The sequence below is a fragment of the Equus quagga genome, chromosome 16 (genome assembly GCF_021613505.1).
Source record: "Equus quagga isolate Etosha38 chromosome 16, UCLA_HA_Equagga_1.0, whole genome shotgun sequence".
NCBI lineage: Eukaryota > Metazoa > Chordata > Mammalia > Perissodactyla > Equidae > Equus > Equus quagga.
In genome coordinates this window covers 13854443-13879599 of record NC_060282.1, presented here as the reverse complement: position 1 = coordinate 13879599, position 25157 = coordinate 13854443, and the positions used below count along the sequence as shown (strand labels likewise).

General features: G+C 42.4%; 1 long non-coding RNA gene across 4 annotated transcripts in view; it reads left to right on the top strand.

The window, feature by feature from the left end:
- Positions 1-23777, top strand: part of LOC124228242 (uncharacterized) — a 98113-nt gene extending 74336 nt beyond the window's left edge. For 2 of the 4 annotated variants that reach the window (XR_006885668.1, XR_006885666.1), the window contains exons 4-5: positions 20574-20739; positions 22196-23777. This is a non-coding gene — a long non-coding RNA (uncharacterized LOC124228242). Of the gene's footprint in view, positions 1-3416; positions 4676-20573; positions 20740-22195 lie in introns of those variants that run through there. The other 2 variants (XR_006885669.1, XR_006885667.1) reach the window with 1 other exon arrangement.
- Positions 23778-25157: the final 1380 nt, after the last annotated feature.

Below are 25157 nucleotides of genomic sequence, written 5' to 3'. Positions count from 1 at the left end.
TGGCCGAGCAGTTAAATTTGCACACTCTGCTTCAGTGGCCCAGGGTTTTGCCAGTTTGAACCCTGGGCACAGACCTAGCACTGCTCATCAAGCCATGCTAAGGTGGTGTCCCACATAGCACAACCAGAAGGACCCACAACTAGAGTATACAACTATCTACTGGGGAGCTTGGGGAAGAAGAAGAAGAAGAAAAACACATACAGGTATTACAACTTAAAAAAAAATAAAAAAAAAATAAATTCATCTTGTGATTGGGTTAGTCTTCCAGTATTTTTCCAAAAGGGCTCATACCGTTCTTGAATTCTTCCATTTTTGAGAATATCTTCGCTTTTAATATTCTGGAGTTATACTTTCCTTTATTCAGGGCATTATGGATATTACTCTGATGTCTTCTGGAAAAATATCAGTGTGGAGAAACCTGAGGCCAGCTTGATCCCACCTCATTCCCTTTTATTGCCTGAGTGAAGTCACTTTCTATAGTTAATGTTGATCAGGTGTAAATTCCATTTTTTTCTAGTATATCAATTTCTTATGATTTGCAGATTTAGTATTTTTCTAATATCAATAAAACTTTACGAAATTACCTCTTTGAAACACTCTTCATTTGTTGGGTGCCCTCCTCAAGAAATATAATAAGTGATTTTTATGTGGACCAACTTTGAAGTCCTTGTTGGTCATCATCTCTAATTGATTTATTCAGTTTTTCTTCTTCATTTGCATTCACTGTGATGTTCTAAAGCATTTTCTTTTTGCAGTTGTTTGAATTTTTAGTCATGCCTAGTCAGTTCTTCGCGGGTTTACATTTATTTATTTGATCTATAAGGATGTTTCTTTGGCCCTCAATTGTTTCCTTAACCTGGTAATCTCCCTTTTCATCCCAGCATATTGCTTTATCATCTTATTTTTGAGTCTTGTATAAATGACTCCACACTGAGTTTTTTATTGTTCTTTTGCAGATTGTGTTTCCTTCCCTTTTGTGCTCTAGAATGCTCACATAGTTGAAATGCCATTTCTTCCCTCTTTTTTCTCATGCTTAGCGTGGAGAGCTCTGCCCAGACCTTCTCTTTGCTCAGATCCACGGTGGAAAAGACATTATTGTTCCTTTATTGTTTCGTCTTTGATCAGCTGGTCTGGTCTTGTTACATTTAGTTAAATTGATCAGGATGGATGTTTCTTTATGACCACTATTGCTGACTCTGAAGATACCGGGTGTGGGATGAGAGCTCAGCTTTAGCTGCTGGTTGGCATGACACGGGATTTCTTCTAAGATCCCACCAAGCATCCCACACCGAGGCCCACCACCAGCCACTTAGGTATGTCTCCTGTTCCTTCCACCATCTCAGCACAAAGCAATAGAAAAAGCTGGTTCCTAGATGCCCTTGTTCTTTCTGTTGATGTCCTCTGTGCCTCACCAGTATTCTATTGTCTTTGAAACTGCCATAACACTTCTTCAACATTATTTGTCATGTCACATCACTCTCCTGCTCAAATCCTCTAAAGGCTCCCATCTCACTCACTCAAAGCCAAAGTCCTCAGTGCTTCCTGGTCCTTCTGTGTGATGGCCCCTGGACCACTCTCCTATCTGTTGGCTTGCTTGGCTGCAGCCACACTGGCTTCCCTGCTGGGCCTAAAATGTTCCAGGCCCACATCTTTCTCAAAACTTTCCCAGTGGTGGTTCCCACTGCCTAGAACACTCTCTCCCAGATAGCCACATGACTTCCCTCTCAGATCCCTCAGGTCTTGGCTTAGATGTCAGGATTTCAATGAGGGCTTTCCTAACTGCATTATTTTATGCAGCAGGTTACTGGGCATACTCTGTCCTCCTTCTCTAATATTCTTTTTTCATAGCACTTCACATCATCAGAAACATTTTATGTTTTACTGTGTTTTATTTGCTTCTTCCTTCAACCACCATTAAAATGTAGGGCAGGGACTTTGTCTGCTTTGTTCGCTGCTGTGTTCAAGTGTCTAGGAGGGTGCTTGGAACAGAGTAGGCACTCGATTATTTGTTGAATGAATGGATGGATGAATAAATGAATACTATGGTAGGGACTTCTTACTTCAAATATTTGTTCTTGACCTTTTCCATGGCTGTCTATCTGTGTGTGCTCACTGTTCCCATTTGCTTTTCTCCAAATTGGAAGACATCTTTGAGAAATTGAGGGTTTGGTGTGTCACACAGGTTTCAATTGACCAGAATCTTCTGTTCCTTTCCTTAGTGGCTACTTTTTGAAATTTGTTGTGTAAAGTTGTTGTTCTTTTTTTCTTATTAAGTAGCTCCTGGTGAATTTTTAGCTTTTTGTTATTTTTTGATTTGTGCTTATTTTCATCATTATTGGAGAAGGAGGATTCTATGATCCTATTTCTTCCTCCCAGTTTTAACCAGAAACCTAAAAATATAGAAATTTGCATTAAATTATGTGCTCTCTTGCACTATATTCCACAGTATTCAAAACAATAGTGCAATGGATATAAAAGTCTATAACACGTACACAAAGTATACAACTTCTTTTCTCTTCTCTACCAGAACTTAGTATCTACTGCAAGCCTCCATTCTTCTAGTGGTAGAAACTTAATCTCGTATAATTTGGGATCTCTTCCCTTTACCCAGGTGATGTGTCTAAGTGTTTTTGTTTTTGTTTTTTTAATAGGGGCATCACATGGTGTTGAAGTTTTGAGAGATGGGAGAGAAGGTGTCAGTTCTGGGTCATTCCCTCTCCTTGGTGGCATCAGCTGAACTATCCTTGTTCTTATCTGGTCTCTTCTTGTCAGTCCACACAAGTGCCTGCTACATCCTCCGTGTCCTTCTCACAATGCCCCTTCAGATCCATTGGCTCTTGGCTGCTCCTGGCTACATGCTGAATATTTCTTCCACTCCCACACCACGCTGAGTATCTAGGAACTTGCCACTCTCTCAGGTCCTATGTAGTAAAACCCTCTATGGTAAGAGCCATAATTCTCTAGGGGGTTCTATAAGTCCTACACTCCCATCCTCACTTGACACTCAGGTGACAAGGTGTGGGACCCCTTTACAAGGACTCTTCTCCTCTCCGTTCTCCCATCTCATGAAGTCTTTACCTAATTTCAGGAGACATAAAAGAGCCTATTTCTAATCTATTGTATATTCTCTATGTCTGGAACCAATATTTAAACTTTAGGAGGTTAAAAAACCTTTTCTTTTCTTCTTTTGATATTTCTCTTCCCTGAATCACCTAATGTTACTATGTCCAGCCACCAGAGTGGGGTAATGTCAGGGAAAGACTAGAAATGTCAAGAAATACCGAGAAGACCACATTGCTTAATATATAAAAATATCATCTCTTAAGTGAACATCAAATATATACCAGAACCTCAATACATTGGTGGTAACCCTCTCAACACCCTGCAAAATCAATACTACAGTTTCTGTTTTACAGATGGGACTGCTGAGGCCTGGTGAAATCTGAGAAAGCCTTGCTGGAGTCTTGCTGTTGGGTATGCAAGCAAATTTTATTCGACACAAAAAACAGGAGAGAAGTGTACTTACGCAAAGAGACTCTGAAGCACCTGCTGTAACAGACACATCTCACAGGCTCCTACTTGAAGCTCAAATAAGATTCCCAGATTCTTCATGAATTTGTTTTCTGCACTTGGCTTAGCAACTGACTGCAGAGACCTAATGTGTTCTTACTTTTGCACGCACCCGTTGCTCTTGGGGGTATGGTGGAAGCAGCATGGACGTTGGCTGGGGACAACTGGGCCTCTTGGTTCTACCATTCAAGTTCAGAACTTCACTTGCCTGGATTGGAATGTGTGGATAAGCACGCCTAGTTGTCAGAGCTATGGAGGAACTTTAATGGAAAATTGTTGGAGTGATGAAAGCGTGTTTGTCCCTTTCCACAAAAGAAGATGGAATATGAGGAAATGCTCCCAGTCTGCCCTCAAGGAAGGCGTTATTCATCAGTGTGTGGCCCATTCATGGAGAACTCTCTTTTTCCACATCTTGCCACCACATGTAAGCAGAACAGGCCTCTATCTACTAGGCTGTCAACTCCATTTCTCAGTCAGTCCCCAGTTGGGAGAGGCAGGTTGCACATCCTCGTATAGATGGAGGAATAGATAAGAGAGCTCAGAGACTGCATGGAGAAGCAGCCATTCTAGAACATGAGTGGCTTCACTACAGACCTGAGCCTGAGCTACACCTGCAACTGAGTTTGGCCAAGAAATCCTGTTCTCTTTGGGGAGGAGGACTGATAATTGTGTGCTTGCCCTCCTAGTAGTAAGGCTCTGACTTTGTTTCCTATTCTGCCTCTTGTGTGTTGCAACCTGGATTCCTGGAGAGAAGGACTAAATATTAGGATGGAGTGCCTAGCAATAATATGCCCCAAAGTGCCTTCCTTGTAATAGGCAATACTAGTAGCTAACAAGTATGAGGCATTTATCTCTCAAAGCACTTTGAATATATTAACTCATTTAATCTTCATGATAATTCTGTGAGATAGGTACTCTTGTTATCTCATTTTATATACAAGGAAATAATGCACAGAGGTTAAATAACTTGCCCAAGTTCCCACAGATATGAAGCAGCTGAGCTGAAATTTGAGCTGGAGCAGTCTAGAGCCTTCAAATGTAACCATCATGCTGTTCTTTTTTTTTTTTTTTAAAGATTGGCACCAGAGTTAACATCTGTTGCCAATCTTCCTTTTTGTTTTCTTCTTATTCCTCTCCCCAAAGCCCCCCAGTGCATAGTTGTATATTCCAGCTGTAGGTCCTTCTGGTTGTGCTATGTGGGATGCCACGTCAGCATGGCCTGATGTGTAGTGCTATATCTACACCCAGGATCCCAACCAGTGAAACCCTGGGCCCCTGAAGCAGAGCGCGGGAACTTAACCACTCGGCCACAGGGCTGGCCCCATCATCATGCTGTTCTTAGTATGAATATACTCTAAACATGTTAGTTTCTTTTCAAATTTGTTTTTTTCTCAGTGTGCATTTTAGATTCTCTTGAGCGTGGAATTTAGCCCCTAAACTGGATGGAGGGCTCAGAGTTGGAAAGGAGGATGACGTCTGGAAGGGACGGAAGGTAACGGTAACTTACAGTTGATGGTCGGAGGGTGTATGTGGTAACCTTCTGCCCAAGACCCTCACTGTGGGGTTCCTGTTCAGCCACCCTGCCCAGGACAAACCGTCTGGGCCTCTAAGTGAGAAAGACAGAGCCTGCCTTCTGTAGGCTGTATGACTGGCTGTGAAAAAATGGGACTCCACAGACCTGGCCTGGTGCGCTCTGCAGAGTAGTGAAGAGCTGCTGCTGGGGCAAACTGCAAAGGGTGAGATGTTGAGTGAAAACTAAACTTGCAGTTTGAAAGATTCTGTGGAGATGATTTACAAGATAAAATAAAAGTAAAGTAAAATAAAGTTAAAAAGTAAAGTAAGATAACATAATTAAACTAAAATAAAAACTAAAAAAATGAAACTAAACTAAAACAAAACTTTGTTACCATCTTTCTCTTGCTCTGTGAGCAACTTTTCAGCCAGACTATGTAGGAGAGGGAGGGAGAGGCCATCGTGGGCTTTAGTTTTTGGACCCATTGAGATAACAGCTGTTGGAAATTGGAAAAGTTCAAGGTAAGCTGCCCACTGACTTCCAGTTCAAAATGGCGGCTGGCTGGTAGCTCCGAAAGCTGAGCCATTCAGGTCTTCTTGTTAGAACTGTAGGTGAAAGAGAAAGCTAAGACTGATAACACAGCCTAATGACCGAATCTGGAACAATTCACAATAATAGTGAGGTAGATGGATCTGGATTGAGGATAATCTACCTTGGCTCCAGCATATGGCACACTCTTGCTTTCCTTCATGAAAAAAATCCCCTCCTCAGGAGTCGTTCTCATAAATAGTACTCTTTTTCCTTTCTCAGGCTCCCTCTTCTCCCATTTTTCCCAATCTAGGCAGATTCCGGGAATCACAGGAAACTGCTGTGAAAATAGGGCAAGATTGAAGTGGCCATAGGGAGGCAAGTGACCCTGTCAAAGCTCTGAAGATAGCTGCTGATACGTGAGGCCGTGAAGCCAGCTCTGCCTGTCAGGGGTTGAGATGTTTGCATCCTGCATGATCTCTCAGAAGCAGAGGCTGGACTGAGGGCTGAGGAAGAGGGAGGCAGATTCAAAGCACACCATCCCCAGTGACAGCCAGCTATTCAGCAAGAATTGAACTGGGATCTGTGAACGTAAATTTTGGATTGGAGATGAGACTTTGACCACCAGGGCAGAACACATAACAAATCACTCTTCCTGGGTTTAACAAATTCTGACAAACAAACCTTGTTCTGTCCGGGGATGAGTAAAATGGACAATATCGTTATCAACAAGAAAGGCCCAATGAAAAATCTTGCTCCAAAAAAGGGAGGGGGAGGAACAGCATCAGTAAGGCAGAGAAATCCTGAGAATTTGCCATCTCTGAATCCAGATGATCATTTCAGAAAATTATATGGTGCTCTCATGAGTTGCATGAAGGTCTCTCTGAAATAGAAGAAGAATGTCTGGAGGAAAGACCGGGAGGGGAAAAAAGCAAAAGAATTAGGCAGAGGAATGATGATGGGATAAAGCAAGAAAAATATGTGCTCAAGGGCCGGAATGAATCCCTGTTAGAGGCAAGGAAGGGCAGTGTTGGTATTTCCTGCTGCGCAAAGGTATATCATTGCTGTGGACGATGTAGTTGAGAAAGTCTCCCAGAATTTAGAAAAAGGAGGCAAAGAGTTGAAGGGGTGAGAGTAACAATAATGAAGGTTTCACAAACACCTGCCACAAGATGTGGAGCCGTGTGACCCAAGTAAGCATTCCTGAGTTAAAGGGAAAAAAGCTCACGGGAGACAGAAAGAACCGACCCTAATTCAGGAAGACCTGAGGATGAGAGCCTCACACCTGTATAGCCTGAGGAGAGAATCAGCCTACTAAAGTAATACGAAATTCCATAAATACCCAGCCATGGTTGTTTTCTGACGATAAAAATTAGCCTAGCATTCATCTTCTTCTTCCTTGTACTTTAAGTGTCAGAAGATAATTTAGTAGCATCTATAGAGTTTCAAGAAGAAAAAGGATATGATCTAGGAATATTACATATACTTTCCAGTTGGCAGTCACATATTCAGGGAACAGAATGATATCACTGGTTGTGCAAAGGAGACAACATATATTATCTACAAACCCTCCTTGAAAAGCTTCTTTAAGACATATTTGCAAACTGAGTAATGAGACACAATTGAGAGCTCAGAACTAGGTGGTCACCTTATAGAAGGACTAGCGTGAACAACGATAGTAGTTAAAGGAGAGATAAAGCTTAAATATCATCATTATGGTTATAAAACTGAATCAAAGCCTGAAATTCATTCAGGAAACAGAGTATTTATAACATACTAAATTATAGTGTCATAACAATGATCTGGATCCCCAAACATCAAAGAATTATTGAGAAAGACTGGGAAGTACATGAGATGGGATGTGGAGAAGAAAAATAAAGTGCTGAACTCCTTGTATTACAGAGGATCTATGGAGTTTATCTTTGTAATGCATTATAGATTTTATTTTTCTTTAGGCGCACCTTTATTGTCTGTTTTTCTAACACAAATAAGTATTCACTAAATTAATAAAGAAACAGTGAAAGGTAAAAAAGCTAATAACAAATGAGAAATAAAATACCTAAGATGGATTTGACCTAAAATTTTGAAAATCTACATGGGCTCTAGTCTCTAGGGAGCCTTCTCTTTTTCTTAGGTCTGTGGGAAAGTGACACAGAGGGAGGTTGGGGGGGTAGGACCCTACTGTGGCTATTGTCACCAGCCATGGTGAGATCTAGCTGTGCTACTTTTTCCTGGGGTAAAGGGGGAAGGAAGGGAAGTCATGAGGGATGAGCTCAAGCTTCTCCATGGTTTTTCAAAGCTGTGAGGATGGTGTGATCTCCATGTGACCCAGGACCACCCCAAGGAATGCAGGATTCATCTATAGTAGGGGAGTGGGGGTCTCACCATTTTCTCTGGAGGAGAACAGTGGGTTTGTGACTCCAGAAATACTACTTTACCTTTCTTGGCCTTTGCTTCCTCATCTAGAAATTGGGGGTAATAGGTTTGTTTCACAGGTCCCTTAGAGCATTCAATACATTAGGTACACAAAGCAAGAGAAACAGTAGGTGCTTAATTGATGCTGCACATTTACCTTCCCAGTACAGTGAGGTTTCTGTCAATAGAAACTTCAAGGGAAAGATGAAAGATGAGCTACCAATGGGCTGAGTATCTGGAGAGTTCTGATGTGTCTCTGGAAAGGAGAGGAGGGGGCTACCAAGGAGAGGGAAATAATATCAAGGTGGAGATGGTGGGATCTCACTCTCTGTGTTGCCCTGACAGCCACTCTAGTTGGCAGATTTTCCTTCCCTTGGCACAACAATTCCAAAGTGCCTTCAGAGAGAAATCTTTCCCTACTTACATTTCTGGGGAGGAGGGCCATTGCTGTTTGATTTAGTGACTATAACTCATAACTCTCTTTCTCCAGAAAGGAAAAGTCGCTCGCAGTTATCCATTTTGAACATAGAATGATGAGAAAATCAGGCTACTTATAGCTATTTATAGCCTCTTCTTTTGGTTGCAAAAGATGAACATTTCTTGGGAAGGCAATACTTCCCTAATTCAGGCTTTTGCAGTCTAGAAAGGGAAACTCCTTTGACAAGTCATTGACTAAGGCCAGAGCTTGGCCAATCTCGATCTTTCAAAACACAGCCTCTGGCATAACATTCTCTAGGAAGTGTTCCTGAATCTCCCCCAAAGCTGGGTTGCTTAACATCGACTCAACATTATCTCTTCCTCCTACATTCTCCCCTGCATGTGAGAAGGTAGCTTGGGACCACATTCCCTAGACTTTGGCCAGCAGGATTCAGACTTAGATTCTGCCAAGGAGAGTTGCTGCTATGGTGTTTTGGAGACTGAGGAGAAGGAGAAGTTGGTGTCAGTAGATACGCGATGTTGCCAGTGGCTTCCTTCTACTCATCCTCTTGAGAATTATCCACTTCAGCACTACTTCCTGGATTCCAGGGGTAGCAGCTTCCTGGATTCCAGCCCTTGCAGATTTCCCTTCTGACACAACACTAACTCATCCCATAATGGTTTAAACTTTTAGTTCCCTGGACTAAGTCCCTTTCTGCTTGAAATACCCAGAGACCCTCTGTCTTCCTTTCCAAAGTTGGACACCCAGACTGAGTTAAGCACTCAGTTATCGACAGTCTTTCAGCACCTTTTTCTTGTTATTGCCCAAATCAATAGTCAGAAGAAGGGTCCATAGTCTTTGGAGTAAAGTAGAAGCTTCCATACCTTCTTTAGCTACTGAGAGAAGACAAATCTCTTTAAAAAAAGAACTCTGAGGGCAAATCAAGAGCTACTGTAGGTAACCCTAGCCTGCATTATGAAGTTCTCAGAAGACTTGTAGAATTGTTGCAGCAAATGAACGGGGACTGTAACCAAGGAAATCAATAGTAGTAAAGTCTCAGACTTTATGAGTCATTTCAGTATCACAGGGCTAACCACGCAGCTATATCATGATTCTTAGTTTAGAGTCGTTGTCTTTGTTTCTTTGTTTAGGATCTAGTAAATTTACCTACTAGTGGAAAACCAATTAAGTTTCCCCACTGCCTGCCACTTGACAACCACATTCTGGTTTTGTAAAACTTGAAACTAGTTACTAATATAAAGAAGGGCGGAAGGAATTTGTTAAAAGATGATCCCCAGACTGTTTTAGAACACGTGAATGAAGAATGGGAGAATGAATTAGTGCACACCTGAATGGACAGAGGGATGGACTGACAAAGCAGGCATGTTCACGACGGCTGGATTGTGATCTGGTGTCTGCCACAAAACCGGCTGTGTCACCCGAAGCATGTTATGTCGCCTACATGGGCCTTGATTTCTTCTGTGGAATAAGGCATTTGGGCTGAGTGGTTTCTAGGATCCCTTTAAGCTCTGAAGTTCAAATTCTGTATCTTAATTCATAGTTGGGCCAGAGATGGGACTTGTTCCCACGCACACATCTCCTTTATCCTGCTTGCCCTGCTTCCGGGATTAGAGCTCAGACAGGTGTTTTATAAGATCCTCCTTGCAGATGTTCACCCAGGCAATGAGTATTTCCAAGCAGAGCCACAATTCAGTCTACTCCCACTGTTCATGCTCTTTAACGGAGGAAGACCCTCTGCTTCTGGTTATTCAGGCTCCGTGTAAGCCCCTCAGCTGCAAAGTCTGAGCATCTGAGCATACACAGAGCCTTCCTGGGTGGTACCCACTCCCCTGCAAATGCCAAGAGCCATGCTGTCCCTCTGTGCACAGGACTCATTCCTTTCCCTGTACTCTGGCTTGTACTCTCCGTCACTGCTCTTCTCTTGTTTTGAAGATAACTTTTAAAAATCTTATTACAAGTACAATACACATTCATTATGGAAAAATGAAGAAAATTTAGATAAGCAAACAGTAAATACATTTATCTGTAAAACTACGACTCATGCAAATCACTATCAACTCACTGGTATTTACCTTTTTGGACCTTTTCCCACTCATACTGTAACTTAATTTTTCTCTTTTTCCTTTCCTTTTCTTTTTTCCCCCTTCTTAAGCATTTTTAACGGTACGGTTCAGTATTGTTTAGTATATTCACATTGTTGTGCAACCATTCTCTAGAACTCTTTTCATCTTGCAAAACTGAAACTCTGTACCCATTATACAATAACTCCTCTTCCCCCTCCTCCCAGGCCGTGGCAACCAGCATTCTACTTTCTTTCTCTGTGAATCTGACTACTCTCGGTACCTCATATAAGTGAAATCATGCAGTATTTGTCTTTTTGTGATTGGCTTATTTCACTTAGCAAAACATCCTCGGGTCATCCATGCTGTAGCATGCGTCGGAATTTCCTGCTTTGTTAAGGCTGAGTAATATTCTATTGTATGTATATACTCTGCTCATCCATTGATGGACACTAGGGTTATTGCTTCTATCTTTTAGCTACTGTGAATAATGCTGCCATGAACGTGGGTGTGCAAATATCTCTTTGAGATCCTGCTTTCAATTCTTTTGGATACGTACCTAGAAGTGGAATTGTTAGATCATGTGGTAATTTTATTTCTCTATTTTTGAGGAACTCTCATGCTGGTTTCCATAGCAGCTGTACCATTTTATATTCCCACCAGCAGTTCCAATTTCTCTAGATCTTCATCAACACTTTTTATTTTGTATTTTTGTTTCTTTGTGTGTTGTTTTTTAAGTAGTAGCCATCCTAATGAATGTGAGGTGGTTCTCCTTTACTTTTAATTTAAAAAAAAATGGAATCACAAAAGTTGGGAAGCTGCATTTTCCCCTTTATTGTCATGAACATATTTCTAAGTCAACAAATATTCATTTGTAATATCATTTCCAGCGGCTGCACAGTTTTCTGTTCCATCACTTGCTTACTATGCAATCCTGGCCAAGTTGCCCGACTTCTCCCTATCTCAGTGTCTGCAGTTGTAAAATGGGGTGATAAATACCTTCAAGGACCTTAGGAGAATGTTGTGAGGGTTAAATGAGGTGATTACGTAAAAAGAGCCTACAATGATTACTAGCACATTGCCAGCAATCAATAAATGTTAGCTATGATTATCATTACTTTTACTGTTTGTCCGCTGTATTGACGGATCTAAGTCATTCCTTATTGACCTTCAGGTTGCTCTTGATTTTTCACTTTATGAAAACACATGAATGTTAGTCACACAGTTGTAGTCATTGCTATTTTTTAAAGCCATCCAAACAGATCCCCTTTCTCACGGATTAGTTGACTGAAAGAGAGAACTCCACCCCAGCTGAGACCCAAGCTCTGCTCTTGGCTTCCTCAGAGCAGCTCGGTCACATAGAGCCAGCCCCCTCCCTGGCCCGGAATACACTGCTCTGGCCTTGGGTTTTGAACAAGCCCTCTCATAATTCATTGCCAGGGTATCTCACCTGCAGATCTGTGGACCTGAAGCTTTTCTGGGGGCTCGGCCCAATGATGCATGGCCTGGAGAAAGCTTCGTCAAATATTTACACGGAGGAATGTGGCATTTCCTACCCTGCTGCTCTGATTACCATCAGAGTCTTATCTTTCCCTGTAAAAGGAAGTGTGGACATGTATTAAGTTGTCAACAGTAGAAAAATACAAAGTCTAGAAGAGAGGGCCTGGGAGACTTCCTGATGCTCTTCTATGTAATATCCTCCGAGGGTAGGAAGGAGATTCTGCCGGACCAGGGGGCCTGGGGGATTTCTGCAGCTGGGAAATCTGAGGTCTGCTTTCTCACTAAACCCAGGGTTTTTTGAGTGGTAAGAAGAACCTCTGTGCATTGTCCTCATCAAGGGAAGCGAATTGCTAATGGCCAGGACAGATCCCCATCTCAAGCCTCTCTATGACAGAAATACACATCAGGAGAGCCTTGCTTTCTGAAATGAAGCCTCGTGGTACACGGGGACAGCGTAGGGTAGGAGGCCAGGCAGAACCGAATTGGAATTCTGCCTCTGACACTGCAAACTTCCATCACTAATCAGGTTGCAAAACCTCTCTGAGCCCAAGTCTTCTTGTCTGTAAGACAGAGACAACATGACCTAACATACAGGGTTTGGGTAAAGATTAAATGAGATAATATGTGTAAAACTCCAGGGTGATGATTTGCTATATGAGACAAAGAGTGACCACACCAAGTTGATACATTCTCAGCTAAATGTGGAGAAACTGGATGTTTTTGAAACCTGGGCACTCTATAACGTGGACAAATGCCTGACTTTTATTAGTTTTTTTTTTTTTTTAATATTGAAAATAGGACTCCTAGGAGTTGAAAGACTCCAGGCTGGAACGTACCGATCCAGACCAACCTCATTACACACAAGCCTCACTATGACCGACGTCATCCTGGCCCAAACTGAAACTTAAAGACGTCATCTTGTTTCCCCTGTGGGGTTTCAATGTCATCCAAATACACTCAGAATCATTTATTTATCCATCCATTCATTCCACCAACAATTACTGAGGGTTTACTGTGTTCCAGGAGCTGTTGCAGGCACTGACGGTCCCAAGTTGAAGGAGACCCAGTCCCTTCTTTTGTGTGATCCTAGTCTAGTGGAGGAGAAAGACCTCTAAATTGACCATTTCATGTCATAAACTGACAATTATAATCGGAGCAACATATACAATGATAGATAGAGGTGCACCCAGGGGCAGCAAACAATGGAATTCCAGAATTGAAAGGCAACCTTGAAGCCGACCAGTCCAAAACTTTCTTATGCATGGAGGCTGCAGCGTGGCCTCCCAGCTTTAGCCTTATCATCTCCAGTCTCGTGGAGTTCACAGCCCATCTTCACTCCCAGCCCCGGGCAGCCTTTGGACAGCTCTGACAGTTTGAAAGTTTTTCCTTATGTTGTGCCAATATTTGTCTGCTGGTAACTGCCACACAGCCACATGGAGTTAATCCCATTCTTCTTCTGCATGACAACCCTTCAGATACTGGAAGTCAGCCTTCAGGTGACAGGCAACAGGGATAATCTTAGCCTCACATTGCACATGGGAATACGGGGGAATTCTGGGACTCGTCTGACTTCAACAAGGGACTTATTTGACATTGAGGGCTTGGTGAGACTGTCTCATTTTGGATTTATTTGGGTTTTAACTACTAGGCTTGCTAATTTCACTGGAATTTATAAGGCACTTGAGCACTCATTATTTTGCAGTATCCTCACATCGACCTGGTGGGATGGTCCAGACTGATTTATTATTTCCATTTTGTTCATAAATAAAACAAGACCCTAATAAGTGGTATGTCAAGGTTACACCAGTAACATCCTGTGGAGCTGACACCCAAATCCTGGGCCCCTGGATGCAGAGCAAATTCTACCGTGGTTCTAGGTCCAGTCTGTCCTTCCCATATACTCTACTTTATGGTCTCTCCTTAGATATATCTTTTCAAAATATTGACTATATAGTATCACTCCCTTTATCAAAAACTCTCAGCAATACCTCTTACATTATGGTTTGAACCTCCCAGCCCTTGGAATGACATTCAATGCTTTCAAAGTTGTCTACCTGCTGAGAGTTTCAGGGCTAGTGGAATCGATGGATGCGATACAAATGAACACACCTCAGCAATAGTTCAGTGAGAAATATAGGCACAGGGTATTTTGAGAACACAGAGGAGCAGGGGAGGATCAGAGTCCAGGAATCAGGGATGGCTGAGATGGAGTTTAAAGGCGTGCATACCAGTAGAAGGTCTATGAGAGCCAAGAGGACCTGGAGGAGAGAAAAAGCTTGTTGGTGCTGTGTGCAGGAAACCATAAGTAATTTGGTGTTGCTGGACAGCTAGGTATACGATGAGGCTCAGAAGGGTGAGGCTGCAGGAGGCAGGGCCAGATCCTGTAAACCGTCAGATTAAGGGGTTTGAATTTTATCCTGCAGACTTGATGCACCAAATAGGATTTGAAACAGGCCAGTGACAACTGCATTTGGGATTTGCATTTGAGGGTCAGCCCTTTGGTGGCCCTCGAGGAGGGTATACTGGAGTCAGATGTGGGAGTGGGTGGAGTTGGAGCCAGTCTGGCTAAAGGACACATAAGGAAACTGTTGCCACAATTCAGAGGAGAGAAGATAAAGGACAGTAGCTGTCATTGTAGAAGGGGGAAGGATTTTCACATGTTTTAGGAGAGAACACCAGAAAATCTGAAGACTGGGCCATTGTGGAGATAAAGAAGAGGGAGAATACAGGCTGCTAATATGTGCTTAGGAGCCTTCAGATTGGAATGAAGGTAACTGTCTACCTTGTTGTCATTGCCAAACTGATATCTGGACTGCAAGGAGGTATTGCAGGAAGGAGGTGTGCAATACCTATTTGTGGGTACATTGACTGACTTAGGCTGTTCTAATAACAAAGAACTCGCTCTCATCTTGGTGTGGTGGCCAGCACTGCTGGCCAGTCCCTTACACCTGCTCTCTCTTCTTCCTGGGTACTCTGCTGGACTTTATTCCCTGCAGTCAGCTGTGATCCTGTGATGGGGCCCTAGCGAGAGAAAGGATATTCCCAGGCTTGGTATTCAGGCCTGGTCCATATGTACTCCTCCACATTTTGTCCTTTCTGCCAGCCTGATGCAGAAGAACATGGTGGAGGCTTGAGAGGGAAGGAAGGTGCGTGTATTGTTGTGTGGAAGAAAGCTGGCCACCAATCAGGAACACGCATCTTAGATGTTATATGGGCAAGGAATAAAATTCTATCACATTCCAGCCATTAAGCATAGGGTTTGCTTGTTACAGAAGATAGCCTAGCCTAACCAACACACCTTTCCTGTTTCCTCTCTCACTTGGATAGGAAAGAAGGTGGCGTTTGGTACATAACTAGTAATGCCAGCCGTTGTACTCAGTAGATTTGTGCACATTACTTCATTTAATCCAATAAGCGCTCTGAGAGTTGTAAACAATCCTATTTTTCAGAAGAAAAAAATCTCTGAAGTTTATTGGTTTGCTTCAGGTTATACCATGTTCCCCCAGACAGAAGTACACAAGATTGTGCAATACATAGGGTCTCTTTCTTTCTTTCTTTTTTCCTTTCTTTCTTTCCCTCTTTCTTCTTTTAAACTGTTTTTGAGTTTTATTTTCCTAGTTTTATTGAGATGTAATTGACATATAACATTGTGTAGGTTTAAGGTATACAACATAGTGATTTAATATATGTATATATTGCGAAATGATGACCACAATAAGGTTAGTAAATACCTCCGTCACCTCACATAGCTATCATTTTTTTTTGTGGTGAGAACTTTTAAGATGTACTCTCTCAGCAACTTTCAAGTATACAATACAGTATTGTTAACTATGTTCATCATGGCACGCGTTCGATCCCCAGAGCTTATTCATCTTACAACTCTAAGTTTCTACACTTTGAACACCTATAGCTGTTTAGGAAATTCTTTGTCCTACTTTTTCTACCATACTTAGAAAGTAAGATGATGAACAAGAAGAAAAAGAAGGTGAAAGAGAAAGAAGAAGAAGGAAAAGTTAATCAAATGAACCCTTCATTTGTGTAGGTCTAACTTCTGTAAATAACAGATACATTAGCTGGCATGCACCTTGGGCTGAACACACACATTCACAGTGACTAAAAGCGTTGCCAATTAGTGCTTTTGAAAGCAGTGCTTTCCTCCTGTTGACCCAGTTTGCATATCCTTTCCTTCCACTTTGGGCCACCATGGTCTTCTTTCAGTTCCTCAAACATGTCATGCTGTCTCTTGCCCCATGACTTTGAAAGTGCCATTTCCTTCACTTGGAGAGGCATTGTCCACCTCTCAGTTGGCTAACTTGTACTCATCCTTCCACTTTCTCCTTAAGCATCACTCCCTCAGGGAAGCCCTTCTTGACCCCGAGAGTTGAGTATGTCCCCTGATAACTTCTCATTGCATTCTAGACTTCTCCTATGTGGCAGTCAACAGAATGTCGATTATATAATCACTTTTGTAGTTTAGTGTTTATGTCCACTCTTTCCCAGTAGACTATCAGCTCCATGAGGGCAGGAGTGGAGTCTGTCTGGTTGGTTTCTCCATCCCCAGAACCTAGCAGAGTGCCTGGCGCATAGTGTTCACTCCATCAACAGTGAAAAGAAGATTTTCTCTTAGTAAAATAACAAACAGCAAACTTAAAGACTACTCTTCCATATGACTTTCTGGGAAACATACTATACATGTGAAATTCTGAGATGAATCAGGCTACTTGGCAATTTGGTACTGACTTATATCTAAACCAAGCAAAGAGTAATCCCATTTCACAAGTGAAGAGTCAGAGTGTGCTGCAGATTCCCCCTAGTAGTGAGTCAATGCTAGGGGCGCCTCCTATTCTTGGGCCCCTGTGCCCACTCTTGGGTGCTTTCTGTTGGTTGTTGACATGAGGGTGACTTGGGAGGCATATGGCAGTAAGCCATTGTCCTAAAGGAAAGGGGAAGAATGTAAGAGTTGGAACCCTGGCTCAGCTACAGTAGGAGCTATGTGACCTTGGGCAACCCTGAGCCTCGGTTTCCTAACTTGTAAAATGGAGAGAATAGTTTCTTTCCAGAACTAACTTGCAGAGTTGTTTGCAAGGCTCAAATGTGCTAATGTGGGTGGAAGTGCCTTGGAGAGAGACTGGTACTTAGCAGATGCTCAAAAATTTTTAACTGACATCTAGTGCTTTCCCAGTGTTAGGGCTTATTTCATATGCTTAGGACATGTTTCATTTGAACTAATAAGTCAACAACTCCATTAATAAAGAAAAGGAGTACTTTATCTTTCGCTGGTGGATAAAAAGGCTAATTTAGTTCTTGGCCCAATGGCAGAGACCTGAAGACAAGATTTGATCCTCTAATCACGAACGTGTACCTTTTTCACAAAAGTGTGAGACGTTGAGTGAACAGCAGTGCCCTGGTGGGGCCACACTGAATGAAGTCACTCTTTGAAAGAGCTTGTGGTTGACTTGTTCATCATTAGCAGATGAGACTTTGTCTAGCAGTTTGTTTCTCTAGATTTGGACAACTTTTGAGCACTTACTATGCACCAGGTATGCCCATTAATCACTTTTCCCCTGCTATTTTGTTTACCCTTACCCTATTTCTGTGATGGATCTATTATCACCCCTATTTTCCCGATAAGGAAGTTCAGATTCGAACGGATTAAGTAGCTTGCCCTCAGTCACACAGCTAGTAAATAGCAGAGCAGGTATTTGACCCCAAGTCTGTCTGAAGCCAAAGCCCATGCACGGCTAAATATATTATATTCTCTTCCTAGTAAGACACAATCCATGGAGAGTGAAGACCAAATGTATAGATAGGAAAAACTAATCCAGCTTTATTATTAATAATAATAACTATGAATAGTTATTATGATTGCCTAACAACTTCAGAAACAACCAGTTTCTTTTGGAATCTATAACTTCCCACTTCGTTTTATAGAGGCTCACTGTTTGTGGTTTTCTCTTTCTGTATTTGATGGTGCCTGAAACCTCCTGGGTCAAGAGGCTGTTTAGTGGTGTTGGAAAAAGCATTGGACTGGGGACTCTTTCTAGCCCTGAACCTCTCCTTTGCATGACTTCGGGAATTCAGTCAAGATCTCTGAGGCTCACTTTTTGTTTGGGTGAAATGGGGACAATTTTGCAGCTTACTTGCCTGCATTTATGGATTTTGTGAAGATCTATCAAGATAATTGTATAATGTTATGCAAAAGACTGAATGTTTTTATTCTGAGGCGGAGTCACCACTTTGCCCCCACTTCTCAATGCCCACAGCTCCTCTTGGAATCCCATATCTGATGAGAATTTATGGTTAGTTGGACATAATAGCAAAATCTCTCTTCCTGTGACGTCTCTGCATCCTGAAGTGTTTCAATTTTTGCATACAGGAACGTCTTCTAATTGGAGGAGATGCAATTCTATTTTGAGGTTGTAGATCCAAGGCACCACTGAACTGAGATTTGTTTGCTGTCATTGACATAAAGTGAATCCTTCATTTGTGGACAGCTTTGCTGCTTAAACCCAGTCTGTTCCTGGAGCCGATGGCCTTGTCACTGAGTCTTGTCACTGTCAGAATCAAAGCCAAATATTGCAGGGACTAATGGTTTCACTGAGGTGGTCATTTCTGTGACCCCAGGAGCCTGCTTTGGGGTTTCCGTCACTGTCAGAAATGCTTGATGGAATTATAGCTCCCTAGTTCATTTTTGTTCTTGTTTATTATCTGGATAAGCTCTGTACCCAGCTCTCTTTACCTTATCTGAGGAGACGGAGCCAGCCACGAGTGAATCATAGGGTCCAGTCAATTACATTTCCACAATTTTATTAGAATAGCTGGGTTTTGTTAATAGTAGCTTAGTTTTAATAAACATGGAATGACTGTCTTTGGTGTTCATCAGAGTCTCCTACAGTTCCTAGAATAATTTTGTGTTTTTTCACAGAAGCATCTGTGCAAAGAGAGCGGGAGAGGGAACAGGAGACCTGGTTGCTGGATCATGATTTTGCCAATCCCAGAGGCAACCTGGAGTATGCCTGGGAAGCTTTCGGTCTTGGTTGTGGGATAGGCAAAGTGCCGTGGAGCTCCGGGGTTGGTGAGATTGGGGCAGGGCAAGTTTATTTAGGGGGACTTTTGGGAGTTGGGCTTTGTACAATGAACTTGATTTTACCAGGCACACAGAAGCAAGGGTGAGGGGCATTCTTCACAGGGGAAGCTGATTGAACAGAGCAATGCAAAGTGAAAGTCAATGACAAGTCTCAGGGATGGTGCATCTTTGACTGTGGTGAGAAGGAAGAAAGGATGTCTTGGAGCCTAGAGAGGTAGGAGATTGAGGCCAGGTCATGAAAGGCCTCAAGGACCAAGCTCAGGTGGTTGCACTGGGCAATGGGCAACTCTGAAAGACTGTTGAGCTTGGCGGGCATGGGGAACATGATTAGAATTTTTTTCATTAAGCAGCCAATACTTGATAGAAGGTTTTCAAGGTGGCTCAGCAAATACCTTACCAGCAAGACAAAAGAACCATTTATTGTTCACATTAACTCTGCGTGATACGTGTACTACCATAGATATCCCCATTTAGCAGATGAAGAAGTTGAGGCTTGGAGACATTGAATACTCAAAGAATACAGAAGTTAAAAATTATATTTCAATACCATACCCCATATTTCTGTCTGATAGGATCCTATTGAATTCTTATAGACTTCAGCTGGAGATTAGGTAACTTTTGCTCTGATGCATTACAAGGGTTTAGACCTTCTTCCAAGATTCTAAAGTGGAAAGAGGCCAACACTGCATCAGTAAAATTCAAAGTAGTTAACACTTAGTAGAGATATAATTCGGCCTCTCTTTTAACCGTTTCTTACTCAAAACCAATGTATCATTATTTTCATTGGCTCTGGGGAAGGCTGGAACTTGTCTGAAGAATGCTGCACAACTAGAAATTTTGTAACATTTCCTACATCCGCCCTGATAACGTAGAGATCAGCTCCTGATGTTAATGCCACACTGGAGGCCTAAATGATTCTGGGAGAGCAGAAGAAATTTTAGTCTTTACAAATACCTCCAGAGTGGGTGAGACTTTTATACAGACTTGCAGATAAACCCAAAGAATCTACTTGCCTGGCTCAAGTTTAAGAAGGGTTGCAATGTTGCATCTCAGGACAGGAAAGAATAGGACTGTGAAAGAACCGCATAATTCTTTCCTGAGTTGTATTTCTGATGATTATAAAAATGAATTCTGGCTTTTAGGCATAGCACTGGGAGTTTGTGGATCAGGGTTGAAGTAACCACCCTGCTACTCACTAGTGTAAACTTCAGTGAGTCACTTACCTGTTCTGAACAGGTTTCACATCTTTCAGGTAAATGTAATGCCCCCTTCCATACAGCGGTGTTGAGAGAATGCAGTTTGCAAGCATACAGCTAGAGTGGGTCCTGAGTATAGTAAGTACTCAGAAGAAATTACGTGAATTTGGGATTAGTTCTTTTCTTTGAGTCCTGGATGTTTGGTTTGGTTTTTGTTCTCCATAAGATTACGTTATAGTGACTCTAAGTTTCTTTTATCACCTAGATTCCTCTCCAGACACTTGTAACACTGCTTCAGGAAGACTTTCCCAACATCTGGAGAAGTTCTGTGTTCCCTCTGCCAGTCTGGGATGCCTATGTACCATGTTGCTGGGTCTGGGATTCAGGCTGAAGCCAAAGGCAGTTATCCTTTAAAGTATCCAGCTATAAAAGTAAGTTATTTATCTGACAAAGGGTTCATCTCCATAACATATAAAGAACTCACACAGCTCAACAACAAAAAATCAAACAACCCAATCAAAAAATGGGCAGGGGACATGAACAGACATTTCTCCAAAGAAGATATAAGGATGGCCAAAAGACACATGAAAAGATGCTCATCATCACTAATCATCAGGGAAATGCAAATCAAAACTACACTAAGATATCACCTTACACTTGTTAGAATGGCAAAAATATCCAGAACCAAGAGTGACAAATGTTGGAGAGCTTGTGGAGAAAAAGGAACCCTCATACACTGTTGGTGGGAATGCAAACTGGTGCAGCCACTATGGAAAACAGTATGGAGACTTCTCAAAAAGTTAAAAATAGAAATACCTTATGACCCAGCCATCCCACTACTGAGTATCTATCCTAAAAACCTGAAATCAGCAATTCCAAGAGTCCCATGCACCCCTATGTTCATCGCAGCATTATTTACAATAGCCAAGACGTGGAACCAACCTAAATGCCCAGCAACTGATGATTTGATAAAGAAGATACGGTATATATATACAATGGAATACTACTCAGCCATAAAAAAGGACAAAATCCTCCCATTCACAACAACATGGATGGACCTTGAGGGTATTATGTTAAGTGAAATGAGCCAGACAGAGAAAGATGAACTGTGTATGATTCCACTCGTAGGTGGAAGTTAACATATAGACAAAGAGAACTGATCGGTGGTAACCAGGGGAAAGGGGGGGTGGGGGGAGGGCACAAAGAGTGAAGTGGTGCACCTACAACATGACTAATAATAATGAACTGAAATTTCACAAGGTTGTAAACTATCATAATCTTAATAAAAAAGAAAAGTAAGTGCATCATCGTGATTAGGAGGAAGATCACATTTTTGAGCTCCCAAAAAGTCATCTTATCCCAAGATATAAATGACATCTTAAAATATCTACAGACTTGATGGAAAATCAAACTAAGGCTAGAACTAACTTGGAAAGAGGTTTTTTTTTTAAAGATTTTATTTTTTTCCTTTTTCTCCCCAAAGCCCCCTGGTACATAGCTGTACATTCTTAGTTGTGGGTCCTTCTAGTTGTGGCATGTGAGATGCCGCCTCAGCATGGCCTGATGAGCGGTGCCATGTCCATGCCCAGGGTTTGAACTGACGAAACACTGGGCCGCCTGCAGTGGAGCACGCGAACTTAACCACTCAGCCATGGGGCCGGCCCCTGGAAAGAGGATTTTGAAAAAATTTTTGTATAAAGTAAACCATTGTACATTTGTTGCAAAAGCACTACGAATTTGTGGCAAAAAGTAAGTCCAATTCTAAAATATTGCAAGTTTCTTTTCAAAATGTGTTGGTGTACTTTCATCCTCATTGAGTTTCAATGAGGGCAAGTCAATGTCTTCTGCTCTTGAAATTAACACCTCCTCTCCTTTTCTTGTCCATAGCCACAGCCATCCTCATGCTCTGGGTTGCCCAGAAATTCCAAGAAGTTTTTTTCTGCCTCACTGACGGGAACAGACTGGAATGCACTACCGCTGATAACAGAAGAGGCTAAAGGCCACGGAAGCAGGCAGCCCCAGGAGCAAATCCTTACGCCACCACTTTCTGCTCAAAGATATCGTACAAGTTACTTAGCCTTGGTCTTAGGTCACATTTCCTGGGAAAGAGAAACTGAGACTGAAGTTTGTGAGGAGGAGACTAATTGGGGAGTGAGCTCAGGAAGAACACTTGAGATGGGGAGGAAGGCAGGATTGTGCAGAGGGAGGAGCTGGGCCATGATGAAGTTTTAGTGGAAACCACCGGCAATCTCACAGGGACCCTGTAGCTGGGATGACCCTGCAGAGTTGTCCCAGTTGAGGATAAGTGATGGGGCTTTTGTACATCCATGTTGACTGGTCACAGATACAGACTGCCTTCTGAGAAAAGGGATGAGATGAAAGCTCTGTTTGGCCGAGTCTTGGGGCAGCAGCCAGAGCTCCTGGTAGCAGGCAGAATGGGTGCCTTCAGCCTGAGAGGGCACCTGGGTAGCCACTACACCTTTGCCAACATGCTCAATATATCACAGGATCAAGGAGGTGTCCTTGGTCACTTGACCTAAAATTGCAACCCCTTAATCTCATATTCCCTCTACCCTGTCTTTAATCCATAGTATTTATGGTGAACTGACATACTTCGTACTAATTTGTCTATTGTCTGTCTGGATCTGCTCTACAGTGTACTCCAAGCTACTTAAGAGCAGGGACTTTGTTTTGCTGGTGACTGTATGCCCAGTTCCTAAAACAGGAGTTGGCATGGAGTGAACTCTCAATAAATATTTAATTGAATGGAATAAATGAATAAATAAATATAACACATAGTGAGTGTTCACTATATGAGAAGCATTCAAGTTCTAAACACTTGAAGTAAGTAATATTCACAACAACTCCATAGGGAGACCCTATTATTATCCCCATTTTACAGATGAAGAAACTGAGGCACAGAAAGTTTAACTGTCTTGCCAAGGCCATGCAGCTTAGATGTCTTATATTCAAGATCAGCAGAGGCAACAGGATTCATATTCCAAGGCGCTCTCCCCTCCTCCCTCTTCAGCAGGCCCTCAGTCAGAGCCAGCTATTCCTTCCCTTCCTTCCTTCCTCTCTTTGCTGTCTCCTGGAATGCTTGTATGGGAATCACAGAGTCGCACGCTTCAGATATCTGGGGTGAATCTTTGGTGTTTTATGCATTCAAAGGGTGATGAGAGCTTGGCTGAGCTCAAACTGCTGCCCTCTCTTCCCATTTTCTCCATACTGGTGCCTTAGAACCTGGTCAAGTCACACAACTTGGTATTTTTTTCTTTATTACTATTTTTTTTAACAGCTGTTGACAAATGCAGAGGCTATTATGGTTTATGGTGTTCCTTTGCATGCACCATCTCATTTGATCAGCTCAACAGCCCAGGGATATGGGCAGTGCAAGGATGGCCACTGCAGTTTATCGATGAGGAACCAGAGGCTCAGAGAGGTTGCGTGAAGCTATTTGGAAGAAGAGTTTCGTTTCTAGTTATAAGTAAGTCCTATTTTTCTCTGTTTTGCTCTTTCTTTTTCCTTATTGGGGGCTGGAGGGTAGGAATTAAGCCTGGAGCATTTCTACTCTCCAGATTTAGTGAAAGTCACTTGGAACACTGGTGAGTATTTCTCAATGGCTTCTCCCTACTTGACAGATGAGGAAACTGAGGCACAAAGAGGTGACATGATTCCCCCAGGTTGTGTAGTGCCGTCACTGGAACTGGGATGTTATCTCAAAGCTCACGTGCTCTTTAGGGCCCCTGCTGCCTCTTCCAAGTTCAGTGGGCGACTTCAAAGCTGCTTCTACATTTCCTCGAGCAATAATAGGGTTCATGCTTCAAATTAAAAAAAAATAATACTAATTAAACATTAAAAAGCCAAGTTTACTTTAAATGCACTGAGGGTGCATTATCACACTGCCGGCCTGAGGAGATATTCAAGGAGATAGTCTTGGCAGAATTTACTCATTATAAAGAGCTCCTTTTATCCAGTTACATCAGCCAAATTTCAAGGCATCTTTCAGAGGCCTAAGGAGCACAGGAACATGTATTCTCCTCTTGGAATTTAATCTAATCTTAAAGAAGGCCAGGTAGTCTTCCTGAGGCTGAGCTCCAGGCCACAGGCTCCAACCGGGAGAAATGTAGCTTGAAAGAGCCTGTTTTACACAGGCCAGTGGAATACTTTGTTTCTTTGCTTCTGAGCTCAAGGGCAGGTTTGAGTGGGCACCAAAGGTGGCTGTCACCAGGCAGGAAGTACACAGAAATACATATTTACTTCTTGAGAGAAATGATTAGGAGACTGAATGTCAAAGTTCTGTCTTCATGGTGGAAAAACTCAGGTCAGTTCCTGGACTATCAGAGCTCCTCACGGCCATAGTTTGAGAACCATCACTCCAATCTACACAGTGGTGGCTGTGGAGGTTTTAAGACCTGCACGCATCTCCTTCCACAGGCCTTCTGTCAAGAGGTGGAGTCTAGTTTTCCCTCTGCCTTGAAATGGGGCAGAAATCTGTGACTGCCTTAACCAATAAAATGCCGGAGAAGTGACCATAAGTGACTTCTGAGGCTAGATTAGGGACAGTCATACAGCTTTTCTCTGGCTCTCTCTTGGGACATGTGCTTTTGGATTGCGACCCTGAAGCTACCATGCTGGAGGGACCACATGATGGACCACATAGAGAGAGAGAGAGAGGTGCCTGAGGACCCAAGCTGATGTCGTGTAGAACAGAAATGAGCCTTCTCTGCTGAGTTTGGCCCAAATTGCACAATCATGAACTGTGTAGATTGCCATTATTTAATTAATTAATTAATTTATTTTTTGAGGAAGATCAGCCCTGAGCTAACATCTGCTGCCAATCCTCCTC